A 13050-nucleotide genomic window follows, 5' to 3' on the forward strand; every position below is an offset into this window, starting at 1 on the left:
CCTAGATAACATATTCAAAATCCATCAAAATTGGAAGGTAAAATTTTTGTTCTTTTTCTTTCGTTAGAAAAAACCTCATCTCTCTCTTTCTTTAATAGATTGTAGACTTTAATTGATAAAACACATGAGAGTTCGATGATGGATGAAAAACGATAATAAAATCTCGATTTGTATAGCTTTTATCCGACAGAGAGATAGATTAAGTCAATTGACAAGGTCAGTTGACTATCATCTAATACTTGTTCATAATCTGAAACTGATTTCAGTCAGACTAAAGTTCAATTAGTTAGTTTCATTAATCATTATCTTATTCTTGTAATGTAATAACAGCAGAATATTAGAATAGAGCATACATAGATGATGGTTTGTTAAATATTAGTTTTGCACTTTTATATATCAATTAATCTTAAACAGGCTAGACGATTAGTTTATGCCATTAAAAAAATTAACAGTAACGTGATAATAACACAAAGAATTGTCAAGCAAATTGTCAAAGACTTATTGTGCACGATAATATTGCTAAAGTGTTTATTTTATTGTTTAAATCTAGAGAAAGACTTTACGTTTTGCAAAAATAATATTAATGCTTTTGAAAATTGCGTTTATTAGAAAAATAATACAAGATATATAAAATTTTATTCTTTTGACTAACATGTTTTTTAAACATTGTACTTCTTCTTTAACTTCTTCTATTTCTGCAATACATAAACTGTTTACATTTATGTGGTATTTGTGTTAGTTTCAAATGGCTGTTTGCTGATTGGTACGAATTTTACACGAATCGGATGAAACGGATGAATTATTATATCTGCCTTTACACTTTATATATCTTATACGAACCGAAATATTATACTTCTTATACGAACATTAGTATCAATCATATTGTTAAAAATTATATGTGTGTGATGTTTATATGCGAATAAATTATTTTTCTTTTCGTTTTAAACTATTGTCATTTAGAATTAAATCATTGTACATAATAGGACAATAAGAATCTTACCGCATATCGCGTTTAGCGTATGTTTACTAATAAATGGTACCAATTCTTTTACAACTGTGCCTCCTTCGTTCTTCAAAGATTTTGTCATACAATCAACCTCCTTGATCAAGACATCAACTAACTGATTTAATATATTGAAATGGAATGCAGATGTTAATAACTTTCGCCGCTTTTGTTACTTAGTACCTAAAATAAAAACAAGAAATAGTGTGATATATGTATGTCTATATAATACAATTGATATATTATATAAGACATTTTTATGTTTAAGTGTCCGATCCTCAAAAAATATTAATTACGTCTTTCATTTATTTTTATATCACAAAATTCTTTTATAAACCTTTAAATCTTTTTTTCTTGACATTTTTACGATAAAATGAGTTACAAAAATCATTTTGAATGTAATTACATATTTTCTAATTAAAACTTTATAAATTGACATAAATAGACATAAATTCAAAATAAAAAGTCTGTTATTTGACGGTATTTGCTTTAGTAGAAAATCTTCTTTAATTGAAACAACTGTTACTTCTATCTAGTTGAGAATACATATTGCATCATCGCGAGATTATTTTTCAATATAATCGGGCTTGTAACTTTTATTAAATTTATAAGTTAACAAAGAAATTGTAAAAGTTCACCATTTAAAATAATATTCAAATTTAATTATGTAAGATTATATTTGATTTTCTATATAGAGACAGGCCGATTTATAACAGGTTGTAATAGTAAAATAAAATAATAGTAAAATAGATATGCTTATACCTTAACGTCATTACGTTACCTGTACTGGTGAGAAGACCTCTGTTTAACCAAGGATGGAACATATCATATAAACGGCTTTTCTCGATGTGTTTGGTGCTACTTATTGTTAGTATTGTCTGAAATCACCGAAAATAATGTTAAGATAAAAACGTCAACATATTATAACACACTTTATCTCTCAGATACATAGACACAGATATTTATTAATCGTATCTCAAATTATTATATAATCTAAATTGAATGTTTCTGATAATCTCTCTTTTCATATTTTTAGGAAACATTTTTTACCAACAAAAACTCTTTTTATAAAACAAGATTGCAAAATTCCTAAATCTAGATAAATCGTAATGTTTACAGAGAAGTGAATTTCATTTTTTACCTCTAAATCATCTGGATGACGAATAGATACAACGGGAAGAAAAAAACCCCAGATTTTACAAATGGGATAATATTCATTAGTCAATTTACATAACTGGTTCCATAGATACTCTGAAAAACATATTATAAATATAGTTACTGTAATTTGTTTAAAAATTTACATATCATTATTTTCATTGCGTATCTATACACTATGTGTACTTTTATTTATATGTACCCTTTTTTAGATCCGTTGAAAACAAACTAATTAAGAAAATGAAAGAATATTATTGCAAAGATAAATGCTGATAAAAGCGTGAATAATTATTTTATCAGTAATCAACATGCAATAATATTGATAGATGTTTGTTCAAAAATAGAATTTATGAATTACACTTTTGTTTATATATGTATGCGTATATGACGGGTTGTATATTCACACACACACACACACACACACACACACACACACACACACATTAATGTAAATAGATAATAAACTTTGGACTGGTGAAGCACGTAAGTGCAATAAATAGCCAATAATCGGATAGCCTGATGGCCCCGGTATAAGATTAATGAGTCGCTCGTTTCTTCCATGATGCAAGTAATACTAATACACCAAAAAAATAAAAATGAATAATAACAATATAGTGATAAACATTTTTTGACGTGATGTCTTCTTTCACGGTTTTATTGAGTTCAATCTTCTGCTTGTTTCTCTGGTTCTTCATACGGATCATACGTGTAAAAATATTAATAATATTTGCTTTATGACAAACTGAAAGTTGTTTTGTTGCCCTAAATTAAATGTATTAATCATAGACATGAATAATCATTGAAATGCATTAATCGTATATTTTTTATAGTTATAATAACTATAAAATAACTTTTAAGAATTATAAAAAGATATGATGAATTTATACATTGCAATAAGAAAAAATTGCGTAATAAAGTTGTAAATTAAATAAGGAATTTTTTATTTAATTTTTAGATATTATTGTTTCTTTATTTCTACTAAATGTAAGATAAAATTTGAAATAGGATTACAAAATTCGTACAATTATTAATATCAATGATTAATAATGTATTTTAAACATAGATATTATTAATTATTGTTTTATAATAGAATCTTATTAAATGTTTTTTATATAAATACTGGCGATTACCTGATTACAAAGTTTCTGACAATTAAATAAATTTTTTAAATCAATTAAGACACCAAATCAATGTTTGAAATGTAATCACAATTCTCGTCAGATCATAAATACACGTGCCAGTATAACAAATCTCCGCGAAATGACAATGAAAATCTGAAACAATATATATAATCATTTTACAGTTCAAAAGGATAAAGTCAAAGTTCCATCTTAAGAGGAAGAGTATAATATCATTTTAATTCAAAAGATTAGATAACATTATTTTTTTGAGAAATAAAAATGATTAATCATTTGAACATATTTGAACTCGAGATTTTAAGTATTGATTAAAATGAAATTCGAGTAAAATAACGATTGTTTTTAAAATTATTCTTTCTCAGAATCTCGAAATATCGACATCGATATTATTGATGCATAACAAGAAAAAATTTACTTCTGTTGATAAATTTTCATTAAAAAAATGCATATATGTGATCGAACATTCTAACGCTTCGTCGCAATTCGAAAGGTTCAGTAGATATATACAATTTAAAGATCCGAATTAGACAATTTAGTCACTTTATCGCTACGAATTATTTTTTAAGTTTTAATATTTTTAAGTTTACAAACGATGCATGTTGTTACTCTAGAATTATATTTTAATTGTAATAAACGCAGTTATATTATTCGCAATTATATCAGATCGGGATTTTCAATCCTAGAGAGATTTATCTATTTATATTCACAAGTAACATGTGTGACACAAGTATTATTATCTTTTATTTTGATAAGTTTAATCGATAAAAATCGATTTTTTTATCTGTTTCACCGTTTAAGATGAGAATAATAAAAAGGCACATATCTCTTATTTTGATCCATAATAATCTATTAGATCTATAATCTAATATTTAAAGCTGATCAATCGGAGAGAGACGCTTATGTCACTTTCTCTTTGTTGAAAAGCTTCATATCTCTCTTTCTATATCGACAATATCATCATTTGACAATTTCGGTGTAACAATAGTAGAAAATCGGAGTAGAGAGCGTGTAAGGTTTGATTAGATTTGATGATAAAAATTGTAATTACTTGCTAATTATAAGTTTTAAATAGACTCTTATATAATCATTTATCTATTGTAATATAATCTGGACGATTAACTCATGTGTGTCTGTGAAAAATATTTACAATGCAATCCATCCATCCATGATAAAAAAGGAGATGTAGACCTAAGAAGTGCGCGTTTTAAAGTCGATATGAATCGCATGTATTGTTGACATGTACTTTGCCCATAATAAAATTACGATATATAAAATGCGTATAATTTCTTATTGTTTTTGATTGGCATTAACGATTTTATGTTAATAATTAAGCGATTGCACGACGAAAAGACTAAACGTAGTGCGAAATTATTGACTCTTACTACTTAATCTATCTAAATTATTACTTTGCGCATAATAAAATTACGATTTATAAAGTTCGTAAAACTTTTTATTGTTTTTGATTGGCATTAATTATATAAATATTAAAACAGAACCAACATCGTAAAAATAAACTTAATACATAATAAAGAGTCAAATTCTTAATGAAAATGCATTTTATGTCTTTCAAATAAGTAATTAGAACGATTAAACTTATCAAATATCTAATTTAATTAAATTATATAAATATTCAATTATAATAATAAAATATACATACCTTTTTCTTTCTTCTTCCTTTATAAGTCCTTGCCATATATCTCTAACACATAAATTAAAATTTTTAAGATGATAATAATATTACATCTTATTATTATTAACCCCTCGATACACAAACTGTCAAAATTTTTTAACTGTCAAAATTGCGATGACAGCTACTCACGAAGTTAACACAAGGAAGGAACCAATCGGCATCGCGGAAAAGAGGCAACAATACTTCGATACATTCGAGAATCAATAACATGCCTTTTTTAGAAATGGATTAGAATAACAAAAGCGCGCGTTACGCCATTCCTCGATTTTAAATAAAAAATTAATGTTTTTATATAAAGTTTGTTTAAACTTGGTTAATATTTTTTGATAGAAATCAGATGATTAAAGCATTACATTGCTAATTAAATTTTAACATAAAAATATGTTATAAAATTTAATATAATAATGTTATAAATAATATGTTATAATGCCTTATCTGTGCGATTAATATTTTTTGACAGAAATCAACTGATAGCCGTTATAAATATTAATCGAATTTAAGGAATTATAATACATAGCAAGTATTTTTGTATCGCCAGTGAAGAATAAAATTAGGAATAACTGTAGACGACCCAACTGGCTTAATTGATTTTTATTAATTCGATGTCATATTTCGATGTCATAATTCGATGTCTGTATTTTTATATGACATCGAATTAATAAAAATCAATTAAGCCAGTTGGGTCGTCTACAGTTATTCCTAGAATTATAATACATTATTTAAAACATATTATTATTTTAAATGTTATAACATATTCTTATTTTAAGAATTAATTAGCAATTTTACGTTTTAATCAGCTGATTTCTGTAACAAAAATATTAATCGAGGATAAAATATTACAACATATTATTCACAACATATTGCTATATATTTTAATTATTATAACATATTATTATTTTAAAATTTAATTAGCTCGCTATATTAATATTTTTTAATTTATTCATTTAATTATAAAGTAATATATTTATTAAGTTAAAAATAGAAGTGAGACATAAATCCAAATTAACAATTAAGGTTCCGTAGCAATTTTTAAGGACAAATATTTCCTAAATTAGAGTCATAAATATATTTCGTCCGACACTTTTCGATAATCTTAATATAATTCGAATTGCGAATGCGCAGTAGAAATGAGTATCGACATCTATTACCGCGATATATGTATATAGTTACGCATAATATTAAAAATTAAAATTTTAAGCCGCTGACCCCATACGGCGCGGATTTATTTTACGTATATTAGACTAAAAAGTTTGTAGGCTGATATGGTGATGGTACCATCATAATGTGCAGGCAATGTACTGTTGAAATATATGAAAGATTAATTTTTGGCTCGCTTTAAAATATTGAAAATTAAAACTTTTTACCCGCGAACCCCATACGGCGCGGATTCATTTTCGGTATATTAGACCAAAAAGATTAATATTAGATTAATATTAGATTAATATTTTTTGACAGAAATCAGCTGATAGCTGTTATAAATATTAATCGAGTTTAAGGAATTATATATTACATTATTTAAAACATATTATTTTAAATGTTATAACATATTCTTATTCTAAAAATTAATTAGCAAATTAACGTTTTAATCAGCTGATTTCTGTAACAAAAATATTAATCGAGGATAAGATATTACAACATATTATTTACAATATATTGCTATTTTAATTTTTATAACATATTACCATTTTAAAATTTAATTACTTTACTATATTAATATTTTCTAATATATTTATTTAATTAAGAAGTAGTATATTTATTAAGTTAAGAATAGAAGTGAGACATGAATACAAATTTACAATTAAGGTTTCGTAGATATAATTTTTAAAACAAAAATTATTTTCTTAATTAGAGTCACAAATATATTTCGTCCGACACTTTTCGATAATCTTGATATAATTCGAATTCCGAATGCGCAGTAGAAATGAGTTTCGACATATATTACCGCGATATATGCATGCAGTCACGCATAATTCGTAATAATGTGCAGACAATGCACTGTTAAAAAGTATATAAGATTAATTTTTTGCACATTTTGAAATATCGAAAATTAAAATTTTTAAGCCGCAAATCCCACGGCGCAGATTTATATAACGTATATTAGACCAAAAAGGTAGTACGCTGGTATGCTTATGGTACAAAGATAATCTGCAAACAATACACTATTGAAATATATATACGATGAATTTTTAGCTCGCCATAAAATATTAGAAATCGATACTTTCTTACAGTTGATCCTATGCGACGCAATTTTATTCTATGTATATCAAGTTAAAACATTTGTACGCTGGTGTCTGTTTGGTAGCAAATGATTCTATAATCATTGTACTATTAAAATGTATAATCGATGAATTTTTGGCTCGTCTTAAAATATTAGAAATTAATACATTTATGCCGCTGACCCTATGCGACGCATCCTTAATTTAAGTATAGCAAATGAAAAAGTTTGTACGCTGTTGTCTGCTTGGTACCAAAAGATTCTGTAATCAATGTACTATTAAAATGTATAATCGAAGAATTTTTGGCACGTCTTAAAATATTAGAAATCGATACTTTTTTACCGCTGACCCTATGCGACGCATCCTTAAACTATGTATAGCAAATGAAAAAGTTTGTACGCTGTTGTCTGCTTGGTACCAAAAGATTCTGTAATCAATGTACTCTTAAAATGTATAATCGATGAATTTTTGGCTCGTCTTAAAATATTAGAGATTGATACTTTTTTGACGCGGGCCCTGTGCGACGCATACTTATTTTTTGTATATCTTATTAAAAAATTTGTACGCTGGTGTCTGCATGGTACCAAAAGATTCTGTAATCAATGTACTATTAAAATGTATAATCAATGAATTTTTGGCTCGTCTTAAAATATTAGAAATTAATACATTTATGCCGCTGACCCTATGCGACGCATCCTTAATTTATGTATAGCAAATGAAAAAGTTTGTACGCTGTTGTCTGCTTGGTACCAAAAGATTCTGTAATCAATGTACTATTAAAATGTATAATCGATGAATTTTTGGCTCTTCTTGAAATATTAGAAATTGATACTTTTTTGACGCGGACCCTGTGCGACGCATCCTTATTTTATGTTTATCATATTATAAAAATTTGTACGCTGGTGTCTGTTTGGTACCAAATGATTCTGTAATCAATGTACTATTAAATTGCATAATCGATGAATTTTTGGCTCGTCTTAAAATATTAGAAATTAATACATTTATGCCGCTGACCCTATGCGACGCATCCTTAATTTATGTATAGCAAATGAAAAAGTTTGTACGCTGTTGTCTGCTTGGTACCAAAAGAATATGTAATCAATGTACTATTAAAATGTATAATCGATGAATTTTTGGCTCTTCTTAAAATATTAGAAATTGATACTTTTTTGACGCGGACCCTGTGCGACGCATCCTTATTTTATGTTTATCATATTATAAAAATTTGTACGCTGGTGTCTGCATGGTACGAAAATATTCTGTAATCAATGTGCTATTAAGATGTATAATCGATGAATTTTTGGCTCGTCTTAAAATATTGGAAATCGATACTTTTTTACCGCTGACCCTATGCGACGCAACATTATTTTATGTATATCAAGTTAAAAAATTTGTACGCTGGTGTCTGTTTGGTACCAAATGATTCTATAATCATTGTACTATTAAAATGTATAATCGATGAATTTTTGACTCGTCTTAAAATATTAGAAATCGATACTTTTTTGCAGCTACCCCTATGCGACGTATCCTTTATTATGTATATCATATTAATAAATTTGTACGCTGGTGTCTGCATGGTACCAAAGGATTCTGTAATCAATGTACTATTAAAATATATAATCAATGAATTTTTGGCTCGTCTTAAAATATTGGAAATCGATACTTTTTTACCGCTGACCCTATGCGACGCAACATTATTTTATGTATATCAAGTTAAAAATTTGTACGCTGGTGTCTGTTTGGTACCAAATGATTCTATAATTAATGTACTATTAAAATGTATAATCGATGAATTTTTGGCTCGTCTTAAAATTTTAGAAAACGATACTTTTATGCCGCTGACCCTATGCGACGCATCCTTATTTTATGTATATCATATTAAAAAATTTGTACGCTGGTGTCTGTTTGGTACCAAATAATTCTGTTATCAATGTGCTATTAAAATGTATAATCGATGAATTTTTGGCTCGTCTTAAAATATTGGAAATCGATACTTTTTACCGCTGACCCTATGCGACGCAACCTTATTTTAAGTATATCAAGTTAAAAAATTAGTACGCTGGTATCTGTTTGGTACCAAAAAATTCTGTATTCAATGTACTATTAAAATGTATAATCGATGAATTTTTGGCTCGTCTTAAAATATTAGAAATTAATACATTTATGCCGCTGACCCTATGCGACGCATTCTTAATTTAAGTATAGCAAATGAAAAAGTTTGTACGCTGTTGTCTGCTTGGTACCAAAAGATTCTGTAATCAATGTACTATTAAAATGTATAATCGAAGAATTTTTGGCTCGTCTTAAAATATTAGAAATCGATACTTTTTTACCGCTGACCCTATGCGACGCATCCTTAAACTATGTATAGCAAATGAAAAAGTTTGTACGCTGTTGTCTGCTTGGCACCAAAAGATTCTGTAATCAATGTACTCTTAAAATGTATAATCGATGAATTTTTGGCTCGTCTTAAAATATTAGAGATTGATACTTTTTTGACGCGGGCCCTGTGCGACGCATACTTATTTTATGTATATCTTATTAAAAAATTTGTACGCTGGTGTCTGCATGGTACCAAAAGATTCTGTAATCAATGTACTATTAAAATGTATAATCAATGAATTTTTGGCTCGTCTTAAAATATTAGAAATTAATACATTTATGCCGCTGACCCTATGCGACGCATCCTTAATTTATGTATAGCAAATGAAAAAGTTTGTACGCTGTTGTCTGCTTGGTACCAAAAGATTCTGTAATCAATGTACTATTAAAATGTATAATCGATGAATTTTTGGCTCTTCTTGAAATATTAGAAATTGATACTTTTTTGACGCGGACCCTGTGCGACGCAACATTATTTTATGTATATCAAGTTAAAAATTTGTACGCTGGTGTCTGTTTGGTACCAAATGATTCTATAATTAATGTACTATTAAAATGTATAATCGATGAATTTTTGGCTCGTCTTAAAATTTTAGAAAACGATACTTTTATGCCGCTGACCCTATGCGACGCATCCTTATTTTATGTATATCATATTAAAAAATTTGTACGCTGGTGTCTGTTTGGTACCAAATAATTCTGTTATCAATGTGCTATTAAAATGTATAATCGATGAATTTTTGGATCGTCTTAAAATATTGGAAATCGATACTTTTTACCGCTGACCCTATGCGACGCAACCTTATTTTAAGTATATCAAGTTAAAAAATTAGTACGCTGGTATCTGTTTGGTACCAAAAAATTCTGTATTCAATGTACTATTAAAATGTATAATCGATGAATTTTTGGCTCGTCTTAAAATATTAGAAATTAATACATTTATGCCGCTGACCCTATGCGACGCATTCTTAATTTAAGTATAGCAAATGAAAAAGTTTGTACGCTGTTGTCTGCTTGGTACCAAAAGATTCTGTAATCAATGTACTATTAAAATGTATAATCGAAGAATTTTTGGCTCGTCTTAAAATATTAGAAATCGATACTTTTTTACCGCTGACCCTATGCGACGCATCCTTAAACTATGTATAGCAAATGAAAAAGTTTGTACGCTGTTGTCTGCTTGGCACCAAAAGATTCTGTAATCAATGTACTCTTAAAATGTATAATCGATGAATTTTTGGCTCGTCTTAAAATATTAGAGATTGATACTTTTTTGACGCGGGCCCTGTGCGACGCATACTTATTTTATGTTTATCTTATTAAAAAATTTGTACGCTGGTGTCTGCATGGTACCAAAAGATTCTGTAATCAATGTACTATTAAAATGTATAATCGATGAATTTTTGGCTCGTCTTAAAATATTAGAAATTAATACTTTTTTGCCGCTGACCCTATGCGACGCATCCTCATTTTATGTATATCATATTAAAAAATTTGTACGCTGGTGTCTGCTTGGTACCAAATAATTATGTAATCAATGTGCAATTAAAATGTATAATCAATGAATTTTTGGCTCGTCTTAAAATATTAGAAATCGATACTTTTTTGCCGCTGACCCTATGCGACGCATCCTCATTTTATGTATATCATATTAAAAAATTTGTACGCTGGTGTCTGCTTGGTACCAAATAATTATGTAATCAATGTACTATTAAAATGTATAATCGATGAATTTTTGGCTCGTCTTAAAATATTAGAAATTAATACATTTATGCCGCTCACCCTATGCGACGCATCCTTAATTTAAGTATAGCAAATGAAAAAATTTGTCTGCTGGTGTCTGCATGGTACCAAAGGATTCTGTAATCAATGAACTATTAAAATGTATAATCGATGAATTTTTGGCTCGTCTTAAAATATTGGAAATCGATACTTTTTACCGCTGACCCTATGCGACGCAACCTTATATTATGTATATCAAGTTAAAAAATTTGTACGCTGGTGTATGTTAGGTACCAAAAGATTCTGTATTCAATGTACTATTAAAATGTATAATCGATGAATTTTTGGCTCGTCTTAAAATATTAGAAATCGATACTTTTTTGCCGCTGACCCTATGCGACACATCCTTAATTTATGTATAGCAAATGAAAAAGTTTGTACGCTGTTGTCTGCTTGGTACCAAAAGATTCTGTAATCAATGAACTATTAAAATGTATAATCGATGAATTTTTGGCTCGTCTAAAAATATTGGAAATCGATACTTTTTTGCCGCTGACCCTATGCGACGCATCCTCATTTTATGTATATCATATTAAAAAATTTGTACGCTGTTGTCTGCTTGGTACCAAAAGATTCTGTAATCAATGTACTATTAAATTGCATAATCGATGAATTTTTGGCTCGTCTTAAAATATTAGAAATTGATACTTTTTTGACGCGGACCCTGTGCGACGCATCCTTATTTTATGTTTATCATATTATAAAAATTTGTACGCTGGTGTCTGCATGGTACGAAAATATTCTGTAATCAATGTGCTATTAAGATGTATAATCGATGAATTTTTGGCTCGTCTTAAAATATTGGAAATCGATACTTTTTTACCGCTGACCCTATGCGACGCAACATTATTTTATGTATATCAAGTTAAAAAATTTGTACGCTGGTGTCTGTTTGGTACCAAATGATTCTATAATCATTGTACTATTAAAATGTATAATCGATGAATATTTGGCTCGTCTTAAAATATTAGAAATCGATACTTTTTTGCAGCTGACCCTATGCGACGCATCCTGTATTATGTATATCATATTAATAAATTTGTACGCTGGTGTCTGCATGGTACCAAAGGATTCTGTAATTAATGTACTATTAAAATATATAATCAATGAATTTTTGGCTCGTCTTAAAATATTGGAAATCGATACTTTTTTACCGCTGACCCTATGCGACGCAAAATTATTTTATGTATATCAAGTTAAAAATTTGTACGCTGGTGTCTGTTTGGTACCAAATGATTCTATAATCATTGTACTATTTAAATGTATAATCGATGAATTTTTGGCTCGTCTTAAAATATTAGAAATCGATACTTTTTTGCCGCTGACCCTATGCGACGCATCCTCATTTTATGTATATCATATTAAAAAATTTGTACGCTGGTGTCTGCTTGGTACCAAATAATTATATAATCAATGTACTATTAAAATGTATAATCGATGAATTATTGGCTCGTCTTAAAATATTAGAAATTAATACATTTAAGCCGCTCACCCTATGCGACGCATTCTTAATTTACGTATAGCAAATGAAAAAATTTGTACGCTGGTGTCTGCATGGTACCAAAGGATTCTGTAATCAATGTACTATTAAAATGTATAATCGATGAATTTTTGGCTCGTCTTAAAATATAGGAAATCGATACTTTTTACCGCTGACCCTGTGCGACGCAACCTTATATTATT

At 28.2% G+C, this 13050-nt stretch overlaps 1 pseudogene across 1 annotated transcript; it reads right to left on the bottom strand.

Moving 5' to 3' along the window:
- Positions 1-264: 264 nt before the first annotated feature.
- Positions 265-2297, bottom strand: LOC145946217 (cytochrome P450 4C1-like; annotated as a pseudogene). Its single transcript, XR_014427028.1, has 4 exons — positions 2145-2297; positions 1785-1881; positions 1001-1186; positions 265-695 (listed from the first exon to the last, which is right to left on the bottom strand). The product of XR_014427028.1 is annotated as a cytochrome P450 4C1-like (transcript).
- Between the last annotated feature and the right edge of the window lie 10753 nt (positions 2298-13050).

This window comes from Prenolepis imparis, unplaced genomic scaffold (assembly GCF_030444845.1).
Source record: "Prenolepis imparis isolate NDT839.2.m4 unplaced genomic scaffold, iyPreImpa1.0 SCAF_15, whole genome shotgun sequence".
Classification (NCBI taxonomy): Eukaryota; Metazoa; Arthropoda; class Insecta; order Hymenoptera; family Formicidae; genus Prenolepis; species Prenolepis imparis.